The sequence below is a fragment of the Elephas maximus genome, chromosome 12 (genome assembly GCF_024166365.1).
Source record: "Elephas maximus indicus isolate mEleMax1 chromosome 12, mEleMax1 primary haplotype, whole genome shotgun sequence".
NCBI lineage: Eukaryota > Metazoa > Chordata > Mammalia > Proboscidea > Elephantidae > Elephas > Elephas maximus.
Window position 1 is genome coordinate 96,627,400 of NC_064830.1, and position 19,775 is coordinate 96,647,174.

The 19,775-nt window shown below is 44.0% G+C and overlaps 1 protein-coding gene across 8 annotated transcripts in view; it reads right to left on the reverse strand.

The window, feature by feature from the left end:
* SNX8 (sorting nexin 8) overlaps positions 1-19,775 on the reverse strand; it is a 60,205-nt gene that overhangs the window by 32,164 nt on the left and 8,266 nt on the right. For 3 of the 8 annotated variants that reach the window (XM_049903097.1, XM_049903099.1, XM_049903095.1), the window contains exon 2: positions 3,763-3,819. The exons of 3 other annotated variants lie outside the window; for them this stretch is intronic. The gene's annotated coding sequence lies outside the window, so the exon portion shown is untranslated. Of the gene's footprint in view, positions 1-3,762; positions 3,820-14,885; positions 15,044-19,775 lie in introns of all 8 variants that reach the window. 2 more of the 8 variants (XM_049903096.1, XM_049903098.1) reach the window with 1 other exon arrangement.

Consider the following 19,775-nt stretch of genomic DNA (forward strand, 5'->3'; position numbering starts at 1 on the left):
TTACATTCACTGACAGGTCTTTAGCACTCTAATCAAACAGACACCCTCTTAGACCAATTTAAGCAGACCCATGGGTGGCTCAACAATTAAATGCTAAGCTGCTAACTCAAAGCTTGGCAGTTCAAACCTATGCAGCAATCTGCTCCAGTAGTAAAGATTACAGCCTAGAAAACCCTACGGGGCAGTCCTACTCTGACACATTGAGTCGCTATGTGTCCGTAGTTATCTAGTGCGACCGTAACAGAAATACCATCAGTGGATGGCTTTAACAAAGAGAAATTTATTTTCTCACAGTCTAGTAGGAAACTCTATGGGGCAGTTCTACTCTGTCCTATAGGGTCACTATGAGTCGGAATCGACTCGACGGCAGTGGGTTAGTAGGTTACAAGTCCAAATTCAGGGCATCAGCTCCCAGGGAAGGCTCTCTCTCTCTGTTGGCTCTAGAGGAAGGTCCTTGTCCTCAATCTTCCCCTGGTTGAGAAGCTTCTCAGGCACCGGGACCCCGGGTACAAAGGACACACTCTGCTCCCAGTGCTGCTTTCTTGGTGGTATGAGGTCCCCCCTCTCTGCCTGCTTTCCTTTCATCTCTTGAGAAATAAAAGGTGGTGCAGGCCACACCCCAGGGAAACTCCCTTTACCTTGGATCAGGGAGGTGACCTGAGCCAGGGTGGTGTAACAATCCCACCCTAACCCTTTTTAACATAAAATTACAATCACAAAATGGAGGACAACCACAGAATACTAGGAATCAAGGCCCAGCCAAACTGATACATATTTTTGGGGAACACAATTCAATCCATTACACTATGAGTCGGAATCAACTTCAAGGCACCCAACAACATAGGACACAGTACCTAGAAAATGCACTGTATATACCAACCCAGGCCCCACAGAGACAAAGCAGATTGGACACAGGCCAGCCAGACTCCATACTGAAAGGCTGTATTCCCCATAAAAAGTGTTTTAGGTGGCCAGTGTCTCCCCAGGCTGGCCCACAAATCAGTATCTTTCAAGTGAGGTTTATCAGCGCTCCCTCTCTGCTCCTCTTCCTCTCTCTCTATTCTGAAGGCAGAGGTACCCCTGGCATCCAGGGGTGACTGTGAGAAGGGACTGGGCAGATGGTACAGAAACTGGGCACAGTGAAGGGAGGGCTAAGTCATTTCCCCCTAAGTCAGCCATGAAGTCACGTGTGACTCTAGGCACATGGCTTTACCTTCTCGGCAACACAGAAAGGGAAGCAGCCGGCTAACAATAGTTAAGGTCCTGTTAGCTTCCTGAACAAAGGAGCCCTGGTGCTACCGTGGTTAGGTGCTTGGCTGCTAACCGAGAGGCTGGCAGTTTGAACCCACCAGCTGCTCCACGAGAGAAAGAAGTAGTCTGCTTCCATAAAGACTGCAGCCTTGGAAACCCAGTAGGGCAGTTTTACTCTGTCCTATAGGGTCACTATGTGTCGGAATCGGGACAATGGGTTGAAGTCAGTCATATACAAACACACGCAAAAAGACAAAATCCCTCCCAATGGAACCTTTAGACAGCAGTCCTGCCATTGAGATGCAAGTCCACAGAGACCTAGCTCCATGTGTTCTGTCGGCAGCTCACATCCTGGGGCCCACATTCACCAGGGACCAAAGCTTTAAGAAGCAAACAGGATTTGCCCACTACCCCACGCCGCACTAGATGCCCTTGCTGTGTCTAAGTAAATCTCTTGCAGATGCTGACCTGGGCAGGAATCAAAGGCCAGGGGGCCCTCTGCACAGTCCACACAGCAACAGCAGTCACAGGCTCTCAGTCGACCCAGCTACAGTCCCCACTTAGCAGACAGGCCAAGCGTCTGGTGCAGCCTGGAGGCCAGGCCCACCCCAGCTGGCCCCGCATGGAAAAGCTACGCGGGCACTCAGAGTCTCCAACTCCTCTCAGCTGAGAACTCCCTGGGGTTCTCCTCATATTTGGAGGGTGCCTTTCACAGTTTAAACATGCTTTGAGAGCCATTACACGTCATTTAGCCTTGGCAAAAAGGTCCCTGGGTGGCACTACGGGTTTGCACTTGTCTACTTTTTTTTTTTTTTGACCACCCTAAAGGTTTGCTGTTCAAACTCACCCTCTGGCACCGCACAGAAAGGTCTGAAGACCTGCCTCTGTAAGGATTACAGCCAAGAAAACCCCATGGAGTGCAGTTCTACTCTGTCACATGGGGCGGCCATGAGCTGGAACCGGCTCGACAGCAACAGGTTTTTTGGGTGGTTTAGTCTTCACAAGAGCCAGTGAGTAAGGTGCATATCATCTCCATTTAGTGGGACATGATCGCGTCTTCTGAGTAAGCCCGAGTTCAGCGACCCAGGACCACAAGCAGCAGCTAAGTCGCCAGAATGTGGGGATGACAAAGCCCGGTGAGAGACAGCAAGCCGTCACAGGGCTGTGGTTCTTCACTCTGACCTTGCATCAGACCCACCTGGGGGGCTTGTTAAAGCACAGCTTGCTAGGCCCTACCCAGAGTTTCCCAGTCAGCAGCTCTGGGGTTAGGTCTGAGAATCCGCATGTCTGACAAGTTCCCAGGTGAGGCTGATGCAGTCTGAAAACCGCTGTCATAAAAACCAGTGGCCGCTGACTCATGGCTACCCCATGTGTGTCCGAGTCGGACTATGCTCCACAGGGCTTTCAATGGTTAATTTTTCAGAAGTAGATCACCAGCCCTTTCTTCTGAGGCATTTCTGGGTGGACTCATACTGCCAATGTTTTGGTTAGCAGCTGAGCAAGTTAACCGTTTGTACCACCCACGGAGTCCACTGGGCTAGGAGAAGGAAAGAATACAGGACCTTGCCTAGACCCAGGCCCCAAAATGTAATAAAAAATCAAGTGCTCATAAATGCTACTGCCTGGCTTTTATTTATCAGATGGGAAAGGACCCCTCAGGAAAAATGATATTCCAGACAACAACTTTCCACCCAAATAAAACAAATGGAGCCAATTTATGCTCTGAATTTTCAGCAAGAATATTCCTGCGCTTTCCAAGTCTCATGGAATCCAGACTTTCCGGAGCCATTGACCACCTGAAACTATTACCCTGAGGAAATCTGTAAGCCTTGAACTGAAACTATCCCCTGAAGCCATCTTTGAAAGTTTAGCCTAATTAGAAAAGGAAGTCTGCCTTGAGCATTACTCTTAAAGAGTTACCTCCACGTGATCAAACTGACAACAGCAACTCAAAAGGACAGATGAGAAGCTGAGCGGGGCAGTGACTTTGTATTAATGATGGTGAAATAATTTGGAAAAGGTTCTCGAGAAAGGTGGCACAGCTTGAAGGATGCAACCAATGTCACTGAATTATACATGTAGAAATTGCTGAAATGGTATATGTTGTGTTGTGTGTGTTTTCACCACAAAAAAAAAAAAAGAATATTCCTCTTCGATCTCATGAAGCAGTTGCTACCTTTGATTGAAAACTTCTCTAAGCTACAGTGTTATTTGGAAACTAACAAACTGTTCTCAGGAAATGGAAGCAGGAGGTTCCTCATCCTAATCACGGCATCAGAAAGGAGAATTCAGCAGCTCTGTGGCCAGGGAGCTCCCCTGCACACACCTCCAGCTTCTGAAAATGGAGATGTTTCCATCTATAACTCTTCCCTGTCGAACCTAATCCGACTTTCACTGACCCTATGGGACAGAGCAGAAATGCCCCATAGGGTTTCCAAGGCTGCCATCTTTACAGAAGCAGACGGCCATATCTTTTCCCCGAGGAGTGGCTGGTGGGTTCAAACCACTGACCTTTCTGTTAGCAGCTAAGCACTTTAACCACTGTGCCAGCAGGCTTCCTGTTTCTTTCTGCAGGTAGCATAAAAAAAAAAAGTATCAGTCATCAGTAAACTTTTTATTGTTCCTTTTTTTTTTTAACCAAGGAGTTTAATTAAACGGAGTCCTTTACATGTGTTTTAATTGGGAAATACTTCAAACATACACAAATGCATAAAAAATATCAGAATTTACATATTCACCAGGATTTCACTGAAGTAAAACATTTTGCCATACTGTTTGCTGAAAATAAAAAATTAAAGAAATAAAATGTTATACACCATCCTCTCCTCTTCCTATTAAAAAATAACCATTATTCTAGAATTGATGGATTTCATTTCCAAGCATGTTTTGCACTTTTTCTATATAAATATCCATAAAGTACATGTAAATATTATATTTAGTTACATACAATAAATTATAATTATATTGTAATGATACAACTTATTTTCCCCAATGGCTTTAACTTTTTATTGAAATAGAACAAAGGTATAGAACAGTGTATACACCATAACTGCTCAGATCAATAATTTTCAAACAGAACGCATCAGTGGAAAGATCACCAGGTATCAAGAGAAAGAACTTAACTAGCACCCTAACACCCTCTCCGGGTTCCTATTCGTCACACCCCAGATTATTTTTGCATGTTTTTATATTATGTAAGTGGCTCCAAGGGACAAAGGTCTGGAGACCTGCTCCCATAAAGATTACAGCTTAAGAAACCTTAGGGGGCAGTTCTATTCTGTCACATAAGGTCACCAGGAGTCGGAATTGACTCGACGGCCTAACAACAGCAGCAGCAAGTGGAATGAGACACTGTGTTCTCTCTCGTTTCTGCTTCTTTCCCTCGACACTATGTTTGTGAGCTTCATCCATGGCACTGCACGTGGTGGTAGATTTTTGATTCTCAGTGCTGGATAGTACCCCACTGTGTGAAGGTACCACAATTCATTCATTCATTCCACTGTCGCTGGCCATTTGGGTAGTTTCCGGTGTTTTACAATCATATAATGCTGCTATGAATATTCCAGGAGTCCTGCTGGTGCAACAGTTAAGCGCTCAACTTAACTCAAAAGGTTGGTAGTTCGATCCCACCCAACGGCTCTGATGGAGAAAGAACTGGTGATCTGCTTCCATAAAGATTACAGTCCAACCAAAAAAAGGCCTGGCCTAGATGGCTTCACTGGAGAATTCTACCAAACATTCAAAGAAGAGCTTACACTAGTACTACTCAAACTATTTCAGAACATAGAAAAGGAAGCGATACTTCCAAATTCATTCTATGAAGCCAGCACAACCCTGATACCAAACAGGCAAAGACGCTGCAAAAAAGAAAATTACAGACCCGTCTCTCTCATGAATATAGATGTAAAAATTCTCAACAAAATTCTAACCAACAGAATTCAGCATCATATCAAAAAAATAATACATCATGACCAAGCAGGATTCATACCAGGTATGCAAGGGTAGTTCAACGTTAGAAAATCAATCAACATAACCCACCACATAAATAAAAGGAAAGAAAAGAATCACATGATCATCTCAATCAAAGTCCAACACCCATGCCTGATAAAAACTCTCAATAAAATAGGTATAGCAGGGAAATTTCTCAACATAATAAAGGGCATCTATGCAAAACCAATGGCCGATATTGTTCTCAATGAAGAGAGGCTGAAAACATTCCCTTTGGGAACAGAACCTTTATCACCACTCCTATTTACCATTATGTTGGAAGTCCTAGCTAGAGGAATAAGGCAAGAAACAGAAATAAAGGGCACTCAAATTGGTAATGAAGAAGTTAAACTGTCCCTATTTGCAGATGATATGACACTATCCTTAGAAAATCCAAAAGACTCCCTGAGAAAACTACTGGCACTAATAGATTCAGCAGAGTAGCAGGATACAAGATAAACATACAAAAATCAGTTGGATTCCTATACACCAATAATAAAAAAGGGAATCAGGAAAACTACTATTTATAATGTCGTGCATAGGGTCGCTATGAGTCGGAACCGACTCAACGGCACCTAACAACAACAAAAATAAAGTATTGGGAAGTCCAGGAAACCCTATGGGGCAGTTCTACTCTGTCATATAGGGTCGCTGTAAGTCGATTCCATGGCCTGCAACAACAATAACATGAATATTCTAGCGCATGTCTTTTGGTAGACATATGTATGCATTTCTGTTGAACACGTACCCAGGAGTAAGATTGCTGAATCGTATGTTGACCTCTAGTAAATATTTCCAGTTTTCCAAAGTGACTGAACCAGTTTATACTCCCAGCAGTAAGTGTACAGGAGCTCAAGCTGCCTCACACACCAGCCAACATGTGGTATTTTCTGTCCATTTATTGTTTGCTGTTTTGTTTTGCTTTGCTTTTTGCCACCATTCTGGTAGGTCTAGGTCTCTCTTATCACAGCTGCAATCAGTTAATTCATGTGTTTATCTTGATTTTTCTTTTACTAGTATAACCATTGTTCCATAATCCCAAATCGTTATTAAGAGCTGCAATGACTGTATAATATTTGATGGTATGGGAATAAAAATCACTTAGCCATTCTCCTATTAACGGTTTCCTGTTATTATAAATAACATGAAGAATACTCTCAGAGCACTGTGCTCTTTTAAAGAACTATCTCTATGGGATCAAACTGAAAACAGCAACTCGAAAGGTTAGACAGAAAGCTTAGGGGACAGCGAGCTTATGTTAATGGGGGAGGAACAGCTCCGAACAGGAGGGTGAGAATGGCTGCACAACTTGAACAATGTAATCAATGTCACTGAATTGTACATGCAGTAACTGTTGGACTGCTGCATGTTCTGATGCGTATATTCTCAACAACCAAATTAAAATTTTTTTTTAAAGAATATTCTCATAAACAAGATTTTTGCTGAACTTTTTTATCCTTTTCTTGGCATCAATTCCTAGAGAAATTCCACATTTTTTTCCTGCTAATGGTCACTTCCCTCAGTACCTTTTATGTATCCAAATGAACTGTATTCTCACAGAAAGCAATAAATAAGTCTCCTTCAGAAACTCTCAGAGAGTTACTGTGAGCTACCTCGGTAATCCAGTGAATGTATCCTAGTGGCATTAAAAAAGAAAAAACTAAAATTATAACTTCCTAACTGAGGATCAAGGAGCCCTGGAGGCACAATAGTTAAGTGCTCTGCTGTTAACCGAAAGGTCGGCAGTTGGAACCCACCAGCAGCTGTGGGAGAAAGACCTGGAGATCTGCTTCCGTAAAGATGATAGCCTAGAAAACCCTACTCTGTCACACGGGGTTGCTATGAGTCGGAATTGACTCAACACTCAACAACGAAAACAACTGAGGATCAGAATTTTGATCACAAGGAGAGAGTAGATCTTAATGCAAGGTCTTCTCAAATCCACCACCATCCCCCCAAAATTATTTATCTTTATTTTTGATCAGTACATAGTCTATCTTTTGCTTGAGCCACACTGGCTTCCTTACCAAAAACCCACTGCCATCGAGTCGATTCCAATTCATAGTGACCCCACAGGACAGAGTAGAACGGCCCCATAGAGTTTCCAAGGAGCGCCTGGCGGTTTCGAATTGCCAACCTCTTGGTTAGCAGCCATAGCACTTAACTACTACACCACCAGGGTTTCCACTGGCTTCCTTACTATTCCTTAAACACAACAGGCACCTTCCAACCTTAAAGGTGTTGCAATAGTTGAGCCTGGAACACTCTTTCTCCAGATATCTGCAAGACCAACTCCCTCATCTCCTTCAAATCTGGGCTCAGGCATCACTCAAATTCAACAGTGTTTTTCTCAGTGACCACGGCCACTTGCAACGTCACCTCCCCCCCACTCTAGATCCTCCCCTCAGCATGCTAACACACATCATTGACTTAACGTGTCCACTGCATATTGCTCATCGCCCACTACAAGAACAAAAATCCCATGAGCACAGGGATTTGTGTTTACTTTATTCACAACTGTTGTTATTAGTTGCCGTGGAATCTGTTCTGACTCATGGTGACCCCATGTGCAGAGCAGAACTATTCCATAGGGTTTTCAAGGCTATGAACTTTCAGAAGCAGACTGCCAGGCCTTTCTTCCCAAGTGCCTCAGGGTTGGTTCAAACCACCAACTTTTCAGTTAGTAGTCAATCACAACCATTTGTGACACCTAGCTGGCTTATTCACAATTGTTGTTATTGTGTTGGATGTTGTCCAGTCAATTCCAACTCACAGCAACCCTGACACTACAGGACAGAGTAGAACTGCCCCATAGGTTTCCTAGGCTGTAATCTTTTATGGAAACAAATTGCCAGGTCTTTTCTCCCACAAAGCTGCTGGTGGTATGCACAATTAGTAATTACCAACAACAGTACCCAGCACGCAGTAGATGCACAACAGACATCTGGCAAATGAAGGAAAGGAATCTCATTCACACGAGCAAGAAAGCTGCACAAGTTAACATGATTTCCTAGGCATGAGATCAGGTGGTATGCCCTCCTGGCACCAACACACTTCACTTGGTCTCACCAGGGACAGGAGCCATGCGTCAGTGAGTTACAACAAGAAGCAGAAGCTACTAACACAAAGAGGGTGGCTGCTGGTGGAGACTGTGGTGTACCCTGAGCAGCCACATCTTCCCGTTAGGCCGTACCTTCCCTCTTCCACCACAGCCTCTCTGCCAGTTTTCAGCTAGATCCACTATCTCCCACAGAGAATACAAGAAGAAAATCTAATGATAAACGCTATAATGCCATATGGACGGGGGACTTGAAGAAAAAGCATATTTTTCATCTTCCGGCAACGGCTTAAGTGTTTTTACCTTGAATCAAGGTGTAAATCATCTCTGATGGTCCCTCTGAGCCCTCTGCTGCTTATGAGCTGAGAATTTCTGAACTGAATTCTCTCCACCCATCAGAGCTCTGTGCAAACACCACTTCAACAGCAAAGTGTATCCTGTGCCTACTGATTCTGCCTTCACACGCCCATGATTGGCTTGTCTCTCCTTTATTGAGCTTTCCCCCAACCTCTCAGTCATGGGTTTCTCCCAAACTAGAACACATACTCCTTTCAGGAGCTATGATTCCCCATTACAGTCTAGCACAGGGGTGGCACGTGAAACTAAAAAAACTGTTGTTTTTGTGTCCCCAAAAAATATGTGTTATAAATCCTAACCCCTATACCTGTAGAGGGAAACCCTGGTGGCGTAGTGGTTAAGTGCTACGGCTGCTAACCAAAGGGTCGGCAGTTCAAATCTGCCAGGTGCTCCTTGGAAACTCTACGGGGCAGTTCTACTCCATCATATAGGGTCACTATGAGTCAGAATCGACTCGATGGCATGGGTTTTGGTTTTGGTTTTTTATACCTGTAGATAAAGAGCTGTGGTGGCACACTGGTAAAAACGCAGCTGCTAACCAACAGAAAGGCTGACAGTTCAAACCCACCCAGCAGTTCTACGTGAGAAAGACCTGGCAATCTGCTCCCATAAAGATTATAGCCAAGGAAACCCTACAAGGCAGTTCTACTCCGTCATGTGGGGTCACTAGGAGTCTGAGTTCAAGGCAGCATGTAACAACAATAACAACATACCAGAGGATGTGATCCCATTTGGGCATAGGGTTTTCTTTGTTATGTTACTGCAGCCAGGTCAATGTAGGGTGTGTTTTAAGCGGATCACTTTAAGAGACACAAAAGGCACAGATTAGGCACAGAGGGAGACAGACACAGGGGCAGACCAACAGTACCTGAAGACAATGGAGGCCGACCAGTCTACAAGCTCAGGAGCTCCAAGGATGGCCAGCTAGAGAAGCTGAGACAAGGATTTTCCCCCAGAGCCAACAGAGAGAGAGAGGGTCTTCCCCTAGAGCCGGCACCCTGTACTCGAACTTCTAGCCTCCTACACCATGAGAAAATGCACTTCTGTTCGGTAAAGCCACCCACTTGTGGTATTTCTTTTATAGCAGCTCTAGGAAACTAAAACAAGTAAATGTCTTATGATGGGACAACTGTATCTCCACATTCAAAGAATGAAGTTGACCCTTCCTCACGCCATATACAAAGATTAACTCAAAATATATCAAAAACCTACACAGACAGGTAAAACCATAAAACTCCGAGAAGAGAATATAGGAATAAATCACCATGACCTAGGTTTGGGCAAAGTCTTCTCAGCTGTGCCACCGAGAGCACAAGCAACAGCTACAACAAAAATAGAAAAATTGGGCTTCATGGAAATTAGAAACTTCTGCGCTTCAAAGAACTCCATCAAGAAAGTGAAAAGACAACCCATGGACTGCAAGAAAATATTTGCAAATCTTTTATCTGAGAAGGGACTTGAATCTAGAAGAAATAAAGAACTCTGACAATCAATAATAATAATAATAATAAATAACCCAACTGTTAAAATGGACACAGGATTTGAATAAACATTTCTCCAAAGAAGATGTACAAATGGCCAAAATCATTAGCTATCAGAAACGCAAATTAAAACCAAAATGAGATACCACTTTTGTGTCGGGGTCACCGAGACCACCCCCAGGTTTGACGATTCACTCAGAGGACTCACAGAACTCAGCTTGTAGTCCTAATCACAGCTATGGTATATCACAGCAATAGAACACCAAGCAAAGCCAGCAAAGGAAAAGGCACATGGGGCGAAGTCCAGAGGAAACCAGGCGCAGGCCTCCTGGGTCCTCTCCCAAGGGAGTCTCATCAAAACCAAAAACCGAACCCATTGCCATCGAGTCGATTCTAACTCATAGCAACCCCACAGGACAAAGGACAACTGCCCCATAAGGGTTCCATGTATCTGCTGGTGTATTCGAACTGCCAACCTTTTGATAAGCAGCAGAGCTCTTAATGGGAATCTCACAGGATGCACTAATTCCCCAGCAATGAGTTGTCGCCACAAGGACGGAGCCAGACATGTGCCTAGGTCATTCAATGACACCGAGGCCCATGCTCCCTCCCGTACCCACACTGCTGTACTCAACATCCACAGACACTGAAGAGGTGACAGTGGCAGTCACCCTGTGCCAGGCCAGGGGTCACATGGTCTCCACACAAATTCTCAATTGTCTGTGCCTCTCCGCACTCAGATGTTTCTCTTTTTGTTTGCTAATTTTTATTGTGCTTTAAGTGAAAGTTTACAAATCAAATCAGTCTCTCATACAAAAATTTATATACACCTTGCTATATACACTCCTAGTTGCTCTCCCTCCGCTCTCTCTTTTCACATCTATTCGGCCAGTTTCTGTCCTCCTCTGCCCTCTCATCTCCCCTCCAGACAGGAGCTGCCCACATAGTCTCATGTGTCTACTTGGTCCAAGAAGCTCACTCCTCACCAGTATCATTTTCTATCCAGTCCAAACCCTGTCTGAAGAGTTGGCTTTGGGAATGGTTCCTGTCTTGGGCTAACAGAAGGTCTGGGGACCATGACCTCCAGGGACCTTCTAGTCTCAGTCTGACCATTAAGTCTGGTCTTTTTATGAGAATTTGGGGTCTGCATTCCACTGATCCCTCAGGGGTCCTCTGTTGTTTTCCCTATCCAGGCAGTCATCGGTTGTAGCCAGGCATCATCTAGTTCTTCTGTCTCAGGCTAATGTAGTCTCTGGTTTATGTGGCCCTTTCTGTCTCCTGGGCTCATAATTACCTTGTGTCTTTGGTGTTCTTCATTCTTCTTTGCTCCAGGTGGGTTGAGACCAATTGATGTATCTTAAATGACTGCTTGCTAGCATTTAAGACCCCAGATGCCACTCTCCAAAGTGGGATGCAGAATGTTTTCTTAATAGATTTTATTATGCCAATTGGCTTAGATGTTCCCTGAAACCATGGAACCCAAGCCCCCACCCCTGCTACACTGGCCTTCGAAGCATTCAGTTTTTTCAGAAAACTGCTTTTGGTTTAGTCCAGCTGTGCTGACCTCACCTGTATTGTGTGTTGTCTTTCCCTTCACCTAAAGGAGTTCTTACCTACTATCTAATGAAAACCCCTCTCCCTTCCTCCCTCCCTCCCCACTCTTATAACCATTAAAGAATATTTTCTTCTCTGTTTAAACTATTTCTCTAGTTCTTACAATAGTGGTCTCATACAATATTTGTCCTTTTGCAACTAATTTCACTCAACATAATGCCTTCCAAATTCCTCCCTGTTATGAAATGTCTCACTGATTCATCATTTTTCTTGATCGATGTGTACTATCCCATGGTGTGAACATACCATAATTTATTTATCCATTCATCCATTGATGGGGACCTTGGTTGCTTCCATCTTTTTGCTATTATAAACAGTGCTGCAGTGAACATGGCTATGCATATATCTGTTTGTGTAAAGGCTCTTATTTCTCTAGGATGTATTCCAAGGAGTGGGATTGCTGGATCGTACGATAGTTCTATTTCTAGTTTTTTTAAGGAAGTGCCAAATCAATTTCCAAAGTGGTTGTACCATTTTACATTCCCACCAGCAGTGTATAAGTGTTTCAATCTCTCCATAGCCTCTCCAACATTTATTGTTTTGTGTTTTTTGGATTAATGCCAGCCTTGTTGGAGTGAGATGAAATCTCATTGTAGTTTTCATTTGCATTTCTCTAATGGCTAATGATCGTGAGCACTTCCTCATGTACCTGTTAGCTACTTGAATGTCTTTAGTGAAGTGCCTGTTCATATCCTTTGCCCATTTTTTAATTGGGTTATTTGTCTTTTTGTAGTTGAGTTTTTGCAGTATCACATAGATTTTAGAGATCAGACATTTTGTTTTTTTGTGCCGTAAAACATAATTTAAAAAATTGCCATTTTAAGCATTTGTAGTGTACAATTCAGTGGCATTAACTACATTCACCATGTAGTGCAACCATAACCACTATTCATTTCCAAAATTTTTTTTTATAATTTTTATTGTGCTTTAAGTGAAAGTTTACAAATCAAGTCAGTCTCTCACACAAAAACTTATATACACCTTGCTACATACGCCCAATTACTCTCCCCCTAATGAGACAGCCCGTTCTCTCCCTCCACTCTCTCTTTTCGTGTCCATTTCGCCAGCTTCTAACCCCCTTCACCCTCTCATCTTCCCTCCAGACAGGAGATGCCAACATAGTGTCAAGTGTCCACCTGATCCAAGAAGCTCACTCCTCACCAGCATCCCTCTCCAACCCACTGTCCAGTCCAATCCATGTCTGAAGAGTTGGCTTTGGGAATGGTTCCTGTCCTGGGCCAACAGAAGGTCTGGGGGGCATGACCATCAGGGTCCTTCTAGTCTCAGTCAGACCATTAAGTCTGGTCTTTTTATGAGAATTTGGGGTCTGCATCCCACTGCTCTCCTGCTCCCTCAGGGGTTCTCTGTTGTGTTCCCTGTCAGGGCAGTCATCAGTTGTAGCCAGGCACCATCTAGTTCTTCTGCTCTCAGGATGATGTAGTCTCTGGTTCATGTGGTCCTTTCTGTCTCTTGGCCTCGTAATTACCTTGTGTCCTTGGTGTTCTTCATTCTCCTTTGATTCAGGTGGGTTGAGACCAATTGATACATCTTAGATGGCTGCTTGCTAAGCGTTTAAAACCCCAGACACCACCCTTCAAAGTGCATTCCCAAAACTTTTTAATCCCCCCAAACAGAAACTCAGCATGCCTTAAGCAATAACTCTCCATTTCTCCCTCCCCTAAAACCAAACCAAACCCACTGCCATAGATTCTATTCTGACTCACAGTAATCCTACAGGACAGAGTAGAACTGCCCTATAGGGTTTCCAAGGTTTTAATCTTTAGGGATGCAGACTGCCACATCTTTCTCCCTCGGAGCAGGTGGTGGGTTCGAATCACTGACCTTTCGGTTAGCAGCCGAGACCTTAACCACTGTGCCACCAGGGCTCCTTCCCCCTCCCCCGGCCCTGTGGTAACCACTAATCTACTTTCTGTCTCTATGCATTTGCCTATTCTAGATATTTCCTGCAAGTGGGATCATACACTATTTGTCCTTCTGTGTCTGACCTATTTCACTCAGCATCATGTTTTCAAGGTTCATCCATGTTGCAGCATGGATCAGAACTTCATTCCTCTTTCTAGGTGGATAATATTCTGTTGCATGGATGGACCACACTGTGTCTATCCATTCATTTGCTGATGGAGTCTGTACAGTACTCAGTTTTCTCATCACTAAAATATTAGCACCTACTTTATCATTTGGCTGCAAGGATTTGAAAATAAGATATGTAGAAGCATCTAGCATAATGCCTGGTGCACAGCTTTACTTTTTCATGGACCTGCACATTGGACAGGAGTCCCTGGGTGATGCAAATGGTTAAGCACTCAATGACTAACCAAAAGGTTGGAAATTCAAGTCCACCCAGAGATGTCATGGAAGAATGACCTCGTGATCTACTTCCAAAAAACGAGCCACTGAAAGCTCTATGGAGCACAGTCCTACTCTGACACACATCAGGTCCCCAGGAGTCAGAGCTGACTCAATGTCAACTGTCTTTATAACTATTAAGGGGGCATTGGTGGTTCCGTGGTAGAATTCTCACCTTCCACGTGGGAAACCCAGGTGCAATTACGGGCCAATGCACCCAGCCACAGTCACCATCTGTCTGTCAGTAGAGACTTGCATGTTGCTATGATGCTGAACAGGTTTCAGGGGAGTGTCCAGACCAAGACAGACTAGGAAGAAAGGCCTGGTGATCTACTTCTAAAATCAGCCAATGAAAACCCCGTGGAGCACAGTTCCACTCTGACACACGTGAGGCCACCATGGGTCGGAGTCAACTTGATAGCAGCTGGTTTATTTTATTTATTTATTTGGTGCACCAGATGTTCATTTTCAGTTCAGACAGCCGACCACGTGCACTGCTGCCCAGAATAAACTCTTCCAAAGTGCTGGGCTCTTATCCAGCACGATGGCACTCTGTTCCAATCAGAACCAGGCAACTTGCAAGTAACACTGATAATCACGAACAGAGCCAGGAGTGTCCCTGAGGCCTCTGTGAGCCCATGATCACACCCACTGCCCCTTCCCACACGCACACACCAACAGAACCTTTTCAAATGGCTACTCCTTTCCAAAGAAGATGCAAGAGACCACAAAGGGAAAAAAAAAAATCACTGGTTTGTTTAAGACGTCACCAAACTGAAGCCGAGTGCTAAACGCAGTCCCTTCTCAGCTGACTTCCTCTGACTCAAATCCCAGTGAGAAGAACAGCAAGGAGGTGATCGGAGAATCACCACTTCTCCAGAATCTGCAGACTCGCTTCTGAAAGGCCCCATTCAGGTTCCGCTTATTCCTCAAAAAAAAAAAAACAAACTCATGTCTCTCCATTTCGAAATGTTTGTATTTGGGGAGGCCCAATGACTCTTTCCAGAATTGAAAAGGAATACTATTTTAGCAAATTTGGGAATCTTGGAATCCCTTACAAAGTAGGAGTTCCAAGTTCCAAATACAATAGTCGTCTCTATTTAAATTCAATCTGTTTTTTTCTTTTTTTCCAACCCTCCTCTTGAAGAGTTGGAAGAGTTGGTTCAGGTTCAGTCTGAATGTGACTCAAGTTTTCTAGGATCTGACAGGAAAGTTAAAAATCTTCCAAAACATCTGACAGGGCTAAGTCTGTCTCAGTCATAATAAAGGCTAAAGGGAGAATACACGTTAGCCGCCAAAATGGTTCCTCTCAATAAAATGTCAAGAAGCAACCCTACATTACAAGCCAAATGGGATTCAATTAAATCCATTTAAGCAAACATTTATTTATCTGTGGCAGGAATCACAACAACTAAGACAAGGCCCCTGCCTTGCAGCTGCCTGAGGGCTAAACAAACAGGAGTGCAATTAATCAACCAGAAAAAGAAATGCCCAGGAAACCCACTAGAGCAAATTAGGAACAGTGAAAAATGTCACAGGAAGGAAAATATTTAGTCAGTTTTTCCCCCCAGCTGAATGTGCAGGAATTTAGTCTCTGCAGAGCCACATACTCCAAGATGGTTTAACGAGGATATCAAAAAAAAAACAAGTATTGCTGGCGAGTTGATTACGACTCACAAAAACCCTGTAGAACAGAGAAGAACTGTCCCCAGAGAGTTTCCTAGACTGTAACTTTTACAGAAGCAGAGTGCCAGGTCTTTTTCCCACAGAGCCGCTGGGTGAATTCGAACCGCCAACCTTTCATTTAGCAGCTAAGCGTTTAACCACTGCACCACCAGGGCTCATTTTATCTTAACCCATGTTGTTGTTAGGTGCCCCAGTTGATTCAGACTCATGGTGACCCCATGTGACAGAGTAGAACTGCCCGATAGGATTTCCTAGGCTGCAGGGAAAAAAAAGACCTGGAGTTAGAAAACCAAAAGGGAAAAACACACGCAGCATTTCTCAATCTGAAAGAACTGAAGATAAAAATTCAAGCCTCAAGTTGCAATACTGAAGAATTCTATGGGCAAAAACTTGAACGACACAGGACGCATCAAAAGAAGATGGAAGGAATACACACAGTCACTGTACCAAAAAGATGTGGTCGACGTTCAACCATTTCAGGAGGTAGCATATGATCAAGAACTGATGGTACTGAAGGAAAAAGTCCAAGGCACTGGCAAAAAACAAGGCTTTAGGTATTGACAGAATGCCAACTGAGATGTTTCCACAAACAGATATAACACTTGAAGCGCTCACTCATCTATGCCAAGAAATCTGGAGGACAGCTGCCTGGCCAACCAGCTGGATGAGATCCATATTTGTGCCCATTCCAAACAAAAGTGATCCAACAGAATATGGAAATTATCAAACAATATTGATTAATTAATTACATGCAAGTAAAATTATGCTGAAGGTAATTAAAAAACAGTTACAGCAGTACATAGATAAGAACTGCCAGAAATTCAAACCAGATTCAGAAAAGGGTGTAAAACAAGGGATATCACTGCTGATGTCAGGTGGATCTTGGCTGAAAGCAGAGAACACCAGAGAGATGTTTACCTGTGTTTTATTGACTATGCAAAGACATTTGACTGTGTGGATCACAACAAATTACGGATAACACTACAAAGAATGGGAATTACAGAACACTTAACTGTGCTCATATAGAGTCGCTATGAGTTGGAATCGACTCGACGGCACTGGGTTTTTTTTTTAACTGTGCTCATGAGGAACCTATACACAGATCAAGAGGCAGCCATTCGAACAGAACAAGGGGATACTTCATTGTTTAAAGTCAGGAAAGGTGTGCATCAGGGTTGTATCCTTTCACCATGCATATTCAATCTGTATGCTGAGCAAATAATCTGAGAAGCTAGAGTTATGAAGAAGAACGCAGCATGAGGATGGGACGAAGACATTAACGACCCATGTTATACAGATGACACAGCCTTGCTTGCTGAAAGCAAAAAGAACTTGAAGCACTTACTGATGAAGATCAAAGACTACAGCTTTCAGTACGGATTATACCTCAACACAGAGAAAAACAAAAATCCTCACAACTGGACCAAAAAGCAAAATTATGAAAAACAGAGAAAAGGCTGAAGTTCTCAAGGATTTCATTCTACCTGGATCCACAATCAACACCCATGGAAGCAGCAGTCAAGAAATCAAACGATACATTGCACTGGGCAAACGTGCTGCAAGAGACCTCTTTAAAGTGTTAAAAGGTAAAGACGTTACCTTGAAGACTATGTACATGGAATTTTCAATCACCTCTTATGCATGTGAAAGCTAGACAATGAATAATGAAGACCAAAGAATTAATGCCTCTTAATTATGCTGGTGAAGAACACTGAATATACCATGGACTGCTTGCTTTTGCTTTTGCCAGAAGAACGGAAATCCTGGTGGTGGCATAGTGGTCAAGTGCTATGGCTGCTAACCAAAAGGCCGGCAGTTCGAATCCTTGGAAACTTTACGGGGTAGTTCCTATAGGGTCACTATGAGTCAGAATTGAATTAACAGCAATGGGTTTTGGGACCAGAAGAACAAACAAATCTGTCTTGGAAGAACTACAGCCAGAATGCTCCTTAAAGCGAGGATAGTGAGACTTCATATCGCTTACTTTGGACATGTTATCAGGAGGGACCAGTCCCTGGAGAAGAACCTCATGCTTGGTAAAGTAGAGGGTCAGCAAAAAAGAGGAAGACCCTCAGTGAGATAGACTGACACAGTGGCTGCAACAATGGGCTCAAACATAGCAAAAATTGTGAGGATGGCGCAGGACCAGGCAGTGTTTCACTCTGTTGTGCGTGGCGTCGCTATGAGTCAGAACCAACTCAACGAGACCTAACAACAACAATCTTTACAAAACCTGCAGAGCAGCTAGGTGGGTTTGAACTGCCAACCTTTCAGTTAGCAGCTGAGCACTTAACCACTGCACCACCAGGCCTCCTTTAACTAGAAAGTGATTCTGTTAAATTGTGACTCCTGCTACAGATAAATAAATATTTGCTATCTGAATATCTGGGAGCCCTGGTGGTGCAGTGGTTAAGAGCTACAGCTGCTAGCCAAAAGGGTCAGTAGTTTGAATCCATTAGTCACTCCTGGAAATCCTATGGGGCAGTAACACTCTGTCCTATAGGGCCGCTATGAGTCAGAATCATCTTGATAGCAATGGGTTTGGTTTGATTTGGCCAGAATATCTTAATTACTGGAGGGGAACTCAGCCTGGGCTTCACAGTATTTTGGAAGCAATTTGTTTTATAAGAGCTGACAACCCATGGAGATATAAAATTCAACTGGCAACAAACTCCGTCCTCCAACCAGGCCCCCCAATTGAACTAAGTATTTTCAGTAGACGTGTTGTAGAGCTAAACCCAAACTCGGACACTGCAAGTCGCCATTGCCCCACAAAAATGTCCTTGACTTATACAACATACATTCTGAATTTGCACGCTCTTAAATGATGTCCTATTGAATGATTTTTAAATAAATTCCCTTTCTGAAATGAGAAGGAAGCTCCCTTGTGACGGTCTTCGGCAGTATTTATAGTAAGTCATACGCAGCAATCTTACTTCAAGAAAGACCATCGAAAGCAGAAGAGTTCTGTGTCTAGGAACAGCCAGTTAAGAGGATCACAAGCAGATCCTAAAGGGAGGTTGGGGAAAGTGGTGGCTCAGTGGTAGAATTCTCGCCTTCCACGCAGGAGGCCCAGGATCAATTCCCAGCCAATGCGCTTCAGGCACAGCCACCACCCACCTGTCAGCAGAAGCTTGCATGTTGCTGCGACGCTGAACAGGTTCCAGTGGAGCTTCCGGACGGAGACAACTTCTGAAAAACAGCCAACGAAAGCCTTATGGATCACAACAGTCCAATCCAGTCATGCACAGGATGCCGGGCATGGTGGGCCAACTCAACAACAGCTAACAACAACAACAACAAAAGAGGTGCAGAAGGTGCTGAATATAGAACGCTAGCCTAAGCCAACTGAAGCCAGTTCCTCCAGCCCCTTAGTGACTGGAGCCAGCAGGCTGGGTTAGAATCCCCGCTCCACCACCTACAGGCTGTCCACTCCACCACCTACAGGCTGTCCGGCCCTGGGCCATTCCCGAGCCTCTGTGTGCTTCAGCTCCCTCCCCCTGTAAAGTGGGGAGCACAGAGGACCGCTGTGAAGATTAAATTATTTTACTCGTAAGGCAGTGAACAGAGCATCCGGTATACAGTAAGTGCTCTGGAAGGCTCATTTTCAGTACAACCCATACTATCACTACTCTGCAGAGAACAAGCTAACATTAATACATCTCACCAAGGAGGGTGGTCGTTGTGCTGTTGTTAGGTGCTGTTGAGTCAATGTCGACTCATGGCAACCCCGTGTGACAGGGTAAAAGTGCCCTATGGGGGTTTCTAGGCTGTCGTCTCTACAGGAGTAGATCACCAGCACAGAGCTGCCAGGTGGGTTCGAACTGCTAACCTTTCGGTTGGCAGCTGAGCACTTAACCGTTGAGCCACAGGGTTCCTTCCTCTCATCTGAGGATGCAACATGCACACTTGGATATGACACAGTTAAACTTTAAACTTTTGCAGAAACGTCCATGCAAGACTCCCTCCTGGAC